The sequence below is a fragment of the Triticum dicoccoides genome, chromosome 6A (genome assembly GCF_002162155.2).
Source record: "Triticum dicoccoides isolate Atlit2015 ecotype Zavitan chromosome 6A, WEW_v2.0, whole genome shotgun sequence".
In the NCBI taxonomy this organism is placed as follows: domain Eukaryota; kingdom Viridiplantae; phylum Streptophyta; class Magnoliopsida; order Poales; family Poaceae; genus Triticum; species Triticum dicoccoides.
In genome coordinates, this window is record NC_041390.1 from 75,316,075 (window position 1) to 75,327,975 (window position 11,901).

Genomic DNA, 11,901 nt, shown 5'->3' on the forward strand with positions numbered 1-11,901 from the left:
AGGGAGCAGAGAGAGAGAGAGAATGACTGAGGCGCAGTGCAGAAATCCTCGCCGGGCGCATTTATAAGGTCCCTTCCGAGTGGATGACAGGTGGGCCCGGTCGATCTAATCATATCAGGAACAGTTGTGCAGACGGGATACGTGGCGAAGAAAGCGGCGCGGAGATCGAGGCGTCTATGCCCCGTCCCATCCGAACGCCGCGGTCCGCTCCGCTTCGCGCGCGTCCCCAAATTTCGCATCCCGCGGAATCCGCGAACGGCAGATCGGTCTGTCAGACGTGGGGTTTCCCGCGATCCGTCGCTCGGAGACCGTCGAAGCCCGAAAAATCACTCGACGAAAGAAGAGAATGGATCGAGTCGACCGAAGACAAGTTGCTCACTATCGACGAAGAAATTCTTTGGCCCAGAACAACGCACGACTAGTGTGCAAAGGTTAATCGGAAACGACATCAACTCCTTCCTCACTCGAAGCCTCAATCCATTCGGGGGCTAATGATGGGGTCATGTACCTAGGGTAGGGTCATGAACCTGATCTAAGTACCTTACCCAAGGACACCCTTAGAAGAGGTCGCCTTCCAGTCGACCAACGAAGGACTCACTCGACTGACTGAAGGACTCGACCACGAAGACTCACTCGACCACCAGGAGGTCAAGAGGCACTCTGCACTGCAACGGCCTGTAATTAAGTAGGCTTTATGATAGTAAAGACACTTTATGTGGGGCGTTATCAGTAACGCCCCAGACTTAACTCACCTTAAACCCTCTCCTACGTGGGCTGGCTGGGGTCCTGGCGCACTCTATATAAGCCACCCCCCTCCACAGGCAGAAGGGTTCGGCACCTTGTAACTCATATACTCATAATCCACTCGACCGCCTCCGGGCTCCGAGACGTAGGGCTATTACTTCTTCCGAGAAGGGCCTGAACTCGTACATCCCTTGTGTTTACAACCTCTCCATAGCTAGGACCTTGCCTCTCCATACCTACCCCCACTCTACTGTCAGGCTTAGAACCACGACAGTCGCTCCGCAGGCGATCTAGCCCCTTTTTTAAACAGCGTATTTCTCCTCTAACACTCCCGAACGTGGTTCGCGACCAGTCGCCCAGGTTATTCGCTAGAGCCTCGATATTCGCACGGACTTCATCCACCGTCAGATTATGGCCATTGGGCTCCCACGCTGCATGCACCGCGGGTTTCAAGTATGGGTGACTCTCCCACATTACTTTGTACCTGAACTGCTTGGCTTTTTTGGCTCCTCCAGTAGGTTGGGTTAGCTGTAGTAAGATGGCCGAATGATTCGAAGTCGCGACTGTAATGTGTTCTACAGCCGCCGATGGGAACAAAACCACACCAATCCACCAAGCCCAAAGCCCTATCCAGCCTGACTCGGGTATACGAGCCACCTGTCTTTTGGATGGGTTCTCCAAAGTCTTCAGGCCCGGCCCGCCCGACGCAAAGGGCCCCCAACCTAGGTGTTTTTCTGTGTACTGGGCTGACCCAAAGTACGTACTCGCTGGGATCTACCGCTCAAAAAAGGAAAGAAAGCACGCTGGGATCTGGTTTATTCTAATCACCTACACTGAGATCTCGTAATAAAAGGAAAACACGCTAAGATCGCTCATTCTTTCCAAAAAGAAAAGGATCGCACGTACCAACTGTGGCGCTTAATCTTCGGGATTTCCGTACGCGCGCTGCGCTGCGCTGCCTTATGGAGAGGATAATCAGCGCTGGCTGGCGGCGTTGGGAATTGAGGGGCTGAGGCGCTGAGCAAGCTGGGATTATGCGACAGGAAGCTAACTTGTGCGCCATGCACCGAGAAGCAGAGGAGGAGCAGGAGGGGGAGCTCTTGCACCGCGGCCATGGCGACGGTATCACCTCGACGCACACATACACGGCACACCTCTGCTCCGGCTCCTGCTGCTGGCCATTTTAACCGGCCTGTCCTCTCCATCCAGTGCCGTCGACGTCGCGGAGCTCGCCGGAGCCCGATGAGGAGGAGGAGGAGAACTCGCCGATCGAGCAGGTGGCGCTGACGGTGCCCGTGGGCGACGACCGGGACACGCCCGTCTCACCTTCAGGATGTGGGTCCTCGGCATGGCGTCCTGCGCCGTGCTCTCCTTCCTCAACCAGTTCTTCTGGTACCGCAAGGAGCCGCTCACCATCACCGCCATCTCGGCCCAGATCGCCGTGGTGCCGCTCGGCCGCCTCATGGCCACGGCGCTCCCCGAGCGCGCCTTCTTCCGCGGCAGGCCGTACGAATTCACCCTCAACCCGGGGCCGTTCAACGTGAAGGAGCACGTGCTCATCACCATCTTCGCCAACGCCGGCGCCGGCACCGTCTACGCCATCCACTGGTAGTCCCTGTCTGCGGAAATTGGAAAGTGCCAACGAGCATGCAGGGATCAATGTAAATAATAAATGCTTGTTTTAAAACCATTCATTCAGAGATGAGAAATTGGTGTTATTCCATATATATTTTTTCCGGAAAACATGTCAGGAGCACTGCCTATTCGTTAAGATGGATTTTTATTTTTACTGTTCAAAGTTGCAGAAAGATTTATGACGAAAGTTCTAGTGATTGCATAAAAAAGAGGAAAAATTCTTCTTTTCAACCTATTGATTTCTCACTCCTTTAAGTCGCCTTCATCTTGTGCCACGTGTTCTAGCAGGACAAGCACACCACTTACCTTTCCCTTATCTTCTCGGCCTCCCATCCTCGCGCTTGATCCCGTCCGCGAGCTCCCCCTTTCTCTCTCTCCTTTATCCCCAAGCGTCTCTCCTTCCATGAGCTAGTGCTCCTCTGGCCTGTCCAACCACCGCCCCTCGCTGGTGCTTTAGGGCATGGCCAATGCATAGCCAGAGGGTGATGCTCCGCAGACCATGTAGGATCCAATATCTAGAAAAGTAGGTTTGGATGGTGTAGCTGGATCCTCGGCAAGAGGCGGGTGCTCGGGGAGAAAAAGTGTGGTCCAATGCATAAAAGTGAAAAAATTAAAGTGGATAGTAGGGATGCATGTGTAGTGGGAGTTCACTTTCTATTCTTTGACGAGGCCCACAAGTAGTAGCTTCCGTAGGGGAGAATAAAATCAATATATATATATGCCTCAAGCTACATTTTTCATGGGCATCTGTATCCATATGTCACCATTGTACATGCCCTCATGCTGCAGGGAATCCGCGAGCCATGTAAAGGAGGTTCACCCGCCGGTGCTTTTTACGGGAGCCACTGTGATTTTGCAAGTCAGGGCATGACCTCGCTGCTGTTTGGGGGGACCTGACCGGCGGCAAGCCGGATGGTGTTTTGTGGCGAGCCGACCGTCGGCGCTGGATGTTGCCAAGAAGCGAGCCACCAGTGCTTCATGACGGAGCCGTCGTGGTGTCGCGAAGGACCATCCGCTTCAATGCAACGAGGGCGCTGCCCGCCGGTGCTGCAGAGTGTCGCCCGACGCTGCGGAGGGGGAGTGTCTGACGTGCTGCATTGCAACTTTCGCCGTGCTACAAGCCTGGAACCCATCACCAGTGCTGCATTGAAGTCGTCGCCGCCAATCCTGCAATGAAGTCCTCGTCACCGGCCACCGGTGCTACAATGAAGCATTCATCGTCGTGTGGTGCTGCCATGAAGCTTTGTGGGATGCCCATTAGTGTTGCATTGGAGCTTTCCGGTGTTGCGCGGTGCTTCCATGGAGCTTCAATGGAGCATCGCCGGATGTCGTCGGTCTTGCTTTGAAGCTTTACCGCACTCGGTGCTGCCATGGAGCAGCGGCGGCGGCTCCCGATGCTGCCATGCAATGGTCACCGTAGACTCTCGGAGCTGCGATATAGCACTCGGTGGTGTACTGGAGCACTCGCTGGCAATGCCGGTGCTGCGAGGTCGCCGGAGCAAGTGCCACGGTGGGTGAAGCATGATCTCTGTTGGCTGTAGAGAGAGAGACGTTGTGTGGATTGATGGGCGTGGAGGATGCAAGACAAAGAGGAGAAAGACGATGGGCGTTGCGTTGGTGAAGGAAGTGTGCACGTAGTCCAGTTGTCACAGATCGGTCGGGCGCGCTAACTTTCATCGAACGGTCGCCAAGGCGGTTTACAAATCATGTCCATCATCCAACTTATGCATAGCAGTGGCCTTTAATTTAGGGGTAGCCAGGACATCTACTCCCTCCGTCCACGAATAAGTGTACATCTAGGTTTTGTACTAAGTCAAAGTTTTAAAACTTAGACCAACTTTATAAAAAAAGTAGCAGCATTTATAACAGTAAATTAGTGTCGTTAGATTCGTTTTGAAATTACTTTCATGATATATCAATTAGATGTCATATATGCTACTATTCTTTTCTATAAAGTTGGTCGACTTAGAACAATAGCTAGATATACACTTATTCATGGACGGAGGGAGTAGTTTTGTTTCTTGCAGAAGAGCGAGAGAGGGGTTAATCGTGATGATTTCAGAGAGGACGTCTTTGCACTTATCTATGTCTCCGAGGCCGCGAACGTTCCAAGAGAGCATGGAGAAAGAAGACTGATTCATAACATATAAACATAGAAACACCACAAGCCATAGAGCACAGCCTGTTTGGTAAATACTTGGGCAGGGGAAATAGGAGTTTGCACAAGGGTTTTTATGAAGGTACTAGGCATGGGAAGTAGATTTTTACTCCCATTCTCTTGTTTGGCATATGATGGGAATTGGCGTGGGATAAAATTGTGCTCACGAATTAACAGGGTACCACTGGGAAGAAATCTCTGGAAATTGGCTTCCTCAACTCCCATTCCCCTTCCCACTTAAACTCCCATTCTCTCTAATCAAATAGTGGACTTTTAATATCCTCACCCCTCAACTCCCATTCCCCATCACTAATTACCCCAAACCAAACACGCTGAAGTGAATGAGAAGTGGACGTGGCTGACGGCACGAAGATCCAAAAGAACCCTTCGGACTGGTGTGCTCTCCTGGCTGGACTCCTAACACCGATCATGGTGAAGCTAGGCAGAGCACGGGCAGCGCGAACGGCGCCAGCCTCGTTGGCGTCAACACCGTAGACCAGAGCAATCTTGGCGCGGTGGCAGGGCTGACCGCGATGCTGACTTTCGTCGGGACAACAGTTGGGGACGGGGCCCCAGCCACCGGGTCGTCGACGGTGCAGGAAGACAAGGTGGGCGTGGCCTGGGAGTCAATCGATGTCGCCACCACGGCGGAGAGGTGAGCAGGCGGGGTTGGGACCAAGAGCATTGGCATGGCGCCGCCTGGGTATGATGACCCACAAGTATAGGAGATCTATCGTTGTCCTTTCGATAAGTAAGAGTGTCAAACCCAACGAGGAGCAGAAGGAAATGATAAGCGGTTTTCAGCAAGGTATTCTCTGCAAGCACTGAAATTATAGGTAACGGATAGTTTTGTGATAAGATAATTTGTAACAAGTAACAAGTAACAAAAGTAAATAAAGTGCAGCAAGGTGGCCCAATCCTTTTTGTAGCAAAGGACAAGCCTGGACTAATTCTTATATAGAGAAAAGCTCTCCCGAGGACACATGGAAATTATCGTCAAGCTAGGTTTCATCACGATCATATGATTCGCGTTCGGTACTTTGATAATCTGATATGTGGGTGGTCCGGTGCTTGGGTGCTGTCCTTACTTGGAAAAGCATCTCACTTATGATTAACCTCTATTGCAAGCATCCGCAACTACAACAAAAGTATTAAGGTAAACCTAACCATAGCATGAAATATGTGGATCCAAATCAGCCCCTTACGAAGCAACGCATAAAATAGGGTTTAAACTTCTGTCACTCTAGCAACCCATCATCTACTTATTACTTCCCAATGCCTTCCTCTAGGCCCAAATAATGGTGAAGTGTCATGTAGTCTACGTTCACATAACACCACTAGAGGAGAGACAACATACATCTCATCAAAATATCAAACAAATACCAAATTCACATGACTTCTAATAGCAAGACTTCTCCCATGTCCTCAGAAACAAACGTAACTACTCACAAAGCATATTAATGTTCATAATCAGAGGGCTATTAATATGCATATAGAATATGAACATATGATATTCCACCAAATAAACCAACTAGTATCAACTATAAGGAGTAATCAACACTACTAGCAACCCACAGGTACCAATCCCGGACTTAGAGACAAGAATTGGATATGAGAGATGAACTAGGGTTTGAGAGTAGATGGTGCTGGTGAAGATGTTGATGGAGATTGACCCCCTCCCGATGAGAGGATCGTAGGTGATGACGATGGCGATGATTTCCCCCTCTTGGAGGAAAGTTTCCCCGGCAGAACAGCTCCGCCAGAGACCTAGATTGGTTCCACCAAGGTTCTGCCTCGTGGCGGCGTAGTCTCGTCCCGAAAGCTTGCTTATGATTTTTTCCTAAACGAAAGACTCCATATAGCAGAAGAAGGGCATCGGAGGGCCACCAGAGGGCCCACGAGGCAGGGGGGCACGCCCAGGGGGGTAGGGCGCGCCCCCCACCCTCGTGGCCAGGGTGTGGCCCCCCTCTGAAACTTCTTGCGCTCAGTATTTTTTATATATTCTGAAAATGACTTCCGTGAAGTTTCAGGACTTTTCGAGCTGTGCAGAATAGGTCTCTAATATTTGCTCCTTTTCCAGCCCAGAATCCCAACTGTCAGCATTCTCCCTCTTTATATAAACCTTGTAAAATAAGAGAGAATAGGCATAAGTATTGTGACATAATGTGTAATAACAGATCATAATGCAATAAATATCGATATAAAAGCATGATGCAAAATGGACATGCCAGGGTGCAGTGCGATAATGGAGGGGAAGTCCCGGCCCAAGCGGCCGTCTTCCCTTTGGCAGCGCCACGACGGCTCCACAGAGAGCCATGGCGTGAGGGGGGCAGCCCCCTACCTCTGGCTCATTCGGCGAACTCCCGCAATGTAGCCGCGATCACCGTAGAAAAGGGCAGAGCACATGGCGGTGTTGGACGGAGCAGGAAGAGGCGCAGAGAACTCCATTGTCGATATCGGCGACGATGCACACTGGCAGCGATAGGACGCGGCGGCGTCGGCTGGGGCGAGACTGTTAGCCATGAATCTGTGCATGTCTGTTTTTTCAGTATTTTCTATTGCATGCAAGTAATGTAGCACGTGCATGACCTCTCGAATTTCTGTGTGCGGGCATTGCGGTGAGTAGTGGATCAAATCTGACGTGCAGTCAGTCATGGGATGGCGCCATAATTATCGGAACGAACCATGTTTCTCTTTTTCTTTCTGTTTTAAGCAGTGCTATTCTATTCCTACGAACGATTTTGAAGTATACTATATGTACGTACTAGTAGTTGAAATGGATTGCAGTTACCTAAAATCGTGGGACAGTTCAATCGACATAAAATGGCACGTACAGATTTCGTAAGCCTCTTACATAGGAACTAGCTGAATGCCCATGCGTTGCCACCGATAATAGAATACAAAAAATATATTTTTGCGCCTTCAATTTTTTTGTGCCAGTTAGGATAAGGATCACATAACAAAGGTGTCCTTTGCCGTCTCAACGATGCCTTCAAAAAATATATCTTTAGCATGGTCCAGTTAGGATAAAGATCACAAAAAATATATTATTGTGCCTTTAATTTTTTTCAATGAATACAAAATAAATAGAATGCTACAGAATGCATTGTTGCAGTAGCAAGAAAAACATTAGCTTCGCCTTCACGTAGAGCATCTTATTTTTATATTTTGATCTAGAGATGGCTACTACAAAATTCAAATATCATGTGTGAATCTCAATTCAAATAATTATTCAAGGGGAAGGTAACAGTAAGACATGTGTGAATCTCAATTCAAATATCAAAATTCTAGCAACTTTTTTGTATGGACATCACACATTTGCTGCTTTACGTTCAAGATTTTTGGAAATCATAACATTCTAAACACTAAATCTCAGATTTCACAAGTCCACTGTAGAGTGTTATACCTTGAAGTCTAGAAACTGATGCAACATTAATTTGAGTGAATTTAAAAAAAGTATTGTAGAATGAAATTCCTAGATAAGTAGTAATTGAACAAAGAGTGTCGCATAGTCCCTCCGAATTTGGTTACAGAGCGAGTAGCTTTGAATAACCAAATAAATACATTGTCAGTTACCAACACTCTCACTTCATGTATCCTTCAAATTCAGCTATGGATAGAAGGGCACTGGTAGAAATAGGCATACATTAATATATGGAAGATTCAGCAATTGGCATCAAGTTAACACGGATTCGCATAACCTCATAAAAAGAATCTAAATTACATCTTTGAACAACACGTACAAGCTATGTCCCCGGTATCATCACTAGTAGAAAACAGGGCTTTGGTGCAGGCCGGGTCAGCCCATTAGTCCTGGTTCAGTCCAGAACCGGGACCAATGGGGGCATTGGTCCCGGTTCGTGAGCTCAGGGGGCGGCCGGGCCACGTGGGCCATTGGTCCCGGTTCATCTGGACCTTTTGGTCCCGGTTGGTGGGATGAACCGGGACCAATGGGCCTCGCTCCTGGCCCACAACCATTGGTCCCGGTTCGTGCCTCAAACCGGGACTAATGGGGTACTAAAGGTCCCATTTTCAAACTCTACCCCCCCTGTGGATCGCCTTTTCAGTTTTTAAAAAAATAAAAGAAAATGATGGAAATGTCAAAAAAATAAAAGAAAATAAGTTTCCCATGTGATATGTGGTCTAGTTGTTGGGAAAATTTGCAAATGTGAATTTTGACTTTATTTGCAAAATCTCTCTGAAATTTGTAAAAATGGGCATAACTTTTGCATACTAACTCGGATGAAAAAGTTTTTATATGAAAAATCATCTACTCGAAAAGTTACATCCGAATTTAACCGGGGGAACCCCGTTAAACATTTTCAAAATCCTCAAAAACCTAATAGGAAAAAAGTTACGGGGCTTTTAAGATCTAGAGTGAAAAAAAAATCGAAAAAAAATCAAACAGTGGGCAAACTATGGTCAAACAATGGTCAAACTAACTATTCTAGAATATTAGTCTTACTAAATAATTATTTCTGTAATTTCAATTTTGGTTAAATCTGGTCAAACTGTGGTCAAACTGTGGTCAAACAATGGTCAAACTAATTATTCAAGAAATATTAGTGTTACTAAATAATTATTGTTTTTAAAACAATAGTTTCAAAATAAAACTATGAAATGTGTCACTTCATGCTCAAGCAAAATTCCTGAAGGTTAATAGGATTGACATCTTAGTATTGTCAGGAAAACAACAAGTGCAGACTTGGAGCGAGGGGGAATAGAACCCGGAAGTTAAGCGTGCTTAGGCTGGGGGAGTGGGAGGATGGGTGACCGTTCAGGAAGTTAGATGATTTGGAATAATGAGAGGTGATTAGAGGATAAATTGAGAAGTGATGAGGGGTGGTGATTACAGACTAGAGGTTAAAATAATTTAGAAATTTGAAATAAAAAAATTCAAAAATATATTTAAAAAAAAATCATAAAATTTCCTTTAGCCCTTTAGTCCCGGTTCTGGATTGAACCAGGACTAAAGGGATAAGCATTAGTACCGACCCTTTAGTCCCGGTTCTGGAACCGGGATTAAAGGCCCTTATGAACCGGGACTGAAGACCTCAAAATTACATACAACAGATGACCTAGTAGCAATCTATTGACAAGATCATCATAAAACTATTTGGCGAAAATACAGAAGCAGTCATCTTTTATATGTACAACTGAATGGAGTCCTAATAAATATTCCTAACATGACAACATATGTATCACAATATCTGAACCCATCTCTATTTCCTTTTTTGGAGCTGCATCTTTGTCACCTAACAATATATGAACCTATGCTCAGTTGGTAATGGAACAAAACAAATATCTTGGTTAAAAATACTACACTATTAACCATGGGGGAATTACAGCCGGTAGTAGACAAAGCAGCGGCAAGAGTGGAGCCCTGGCAAGGAAAGTTCCTAGCTTCTAGGGGGCGCTTGGTTCTAATAAACGATTGCCTAACAAACATTCCCATGTTTGTTATGGGTTTTTACCTCCTCCAGGACGTGATCCATGCAAAACAAAATAAGATTTGATCCCGCCTTTTCTGGGCAAAAGAGAATGGGAAACAGAAGTACCATATGGTATGTTGGGAAAACATTTGCGAGCCTAAGGAGAAAGGTGGGCTTGGGGTGATTAATTCCAAAATAATGAACTGGTGTCACATGACTAAGTGGGCGTCGAAAATTCTAACCGGCCAAGGGGGCCTTTGGTTAGATATATTCAGGCGGAAATACTTGGAGGAAGGAGGGGTGGAATTTAGGAGGAATGTCAAAATGTCGCAATTCGCGAGGGATGTTAGGAAAGTTCAGCCTCTTCTCAGGTTAGGGACTCGGTTTTATGTGCGTAATGGCAAGGCAGCGTGCTTCTGGTTGGACATTTGGTGCGAGGAGAGGAGTCTTCGGGATGGTTTTCCGGCTTCATTTGCGATTGCCGAAAATCAGAATGCCAAAGTGGCTAAGTGTTGGCGGCAAGGACAGTGGTCTCCGCGCTTCCGGCGCCCTTTAGGGGTTGCAGAAAATTCTGAGTGGGATGAGTTACGAGATAAGATGAGAGGGTATAGACTGAGTCCTGAAAAGGATGAGGTTGTTTGGAGACTTGAGTCATCCGGACAATTCTCCACAGGCTCATTGTACAAGGAGATTTTCAAACATGCAACCCCATGCGACTTGTCAGGGTTGTGGGATGCGAGATTGCCATCCAAAATCAAGATCTTCCTATGGCAAGTCGCCCGTAATAGAATTGCAAGAGGGGACCAGGTCCAAAAGTGACAAGGCCCGGGAGATGGCAGATGTGTGTGGTGTGGCGACATCGACGATCGGGATCACATCCTGTTTCGATGCATTATGGCTAGATTTATGTGGAGTGCGGTTCTCTCAGCAACGGGGTCCACGTGGAACCCAAGTGGGTTCACAGAATTTTACCGGCTTACGGCCACGACGTCTGGGAGGGATAAGAGGATGACATGGCTAGGATTTGGGGCCTTAGCATGGTCCCTGTGGACTACTCGAAATAAAGCGCTCATAGAGGGAGTTTTTATCAGACATCCTGCTGATATGTTATATAAAATGGTGTCTTTCCTGCAGCTATGGAAGCTGCTGGCAAAGCGTCGGGACAGAGGACTCGTGGAGGATCTCGTCAGAAGGGTGCGGGTAAGGTGCACTGAGCTTCGACGCACATCATAGGGAACCGAGACCGGCGCCTTCATGGAGCACTTGCTACCTCGAGAGCCATCGTCGGTCACTTTTATTGCTCTAGCGCTGCGCCGCTATGTATCCGCCTACGGGCTTGTACCCCTTTTCCTAGCTTTATCCTAGCTTTGGCACTTGTTAGTTCGTTAGATTTGTGGTCAGTACTTGGGCTTGGCCGCTTGGCGGGATTGTCGGACTCATAAGGGCCTCATTCTAAGGCCGGGCAAGCGCCTCCTTTCTAAAAAAATACCACACTGCGAGGTAGCTCTCATTGAAAATTAAGTATTAATGACAGATGCCCAACGAACTATGTAGACCTTCGGAATTTGTTTAGCTGCTTCTATTTTGAATGACATGTGCTACAAATTATTGGTTAAAATTCATATTCAACCAATGCATGCTTGACATGGAGTCATTTTCATTCTAATTTGTTTGCACACCAAAATCAAAACTACATAATCTTGGATAGATAGGCTGCTCACGAATAAGTGGTTTGGAAAATTTTGGATACATTACACGGATAACTGATTCAGAAAAGTTTGGATACAGTACTGAATTATATTAACAATCAAAATCCATCCCTTGTGAATTAGGCAGTCATTACCGTTCCATGGATCATAGAAAGCATTGGTGACCCATGCCTGCGCATCATCCAACACCCCAACAACCAGCCATAAACTGAACGCAAACCCT

At 47.2% G+C, this 11,901-nt stretch overlaps 1 pseudogene; it reads left to right on the forward strand.

Moving 5' to 3' along the window:
- Nucleotides 1–1,805: 1,805 nt before the first annotated feature.
- LOC119315667 lies at nucleotides 1,806–2,356 on the forward strand (annotated as a pseudogene).
- The last annotated feature ends 9,545 nt before the right edge of the window (nucleotides 2,357–11,901 follow it).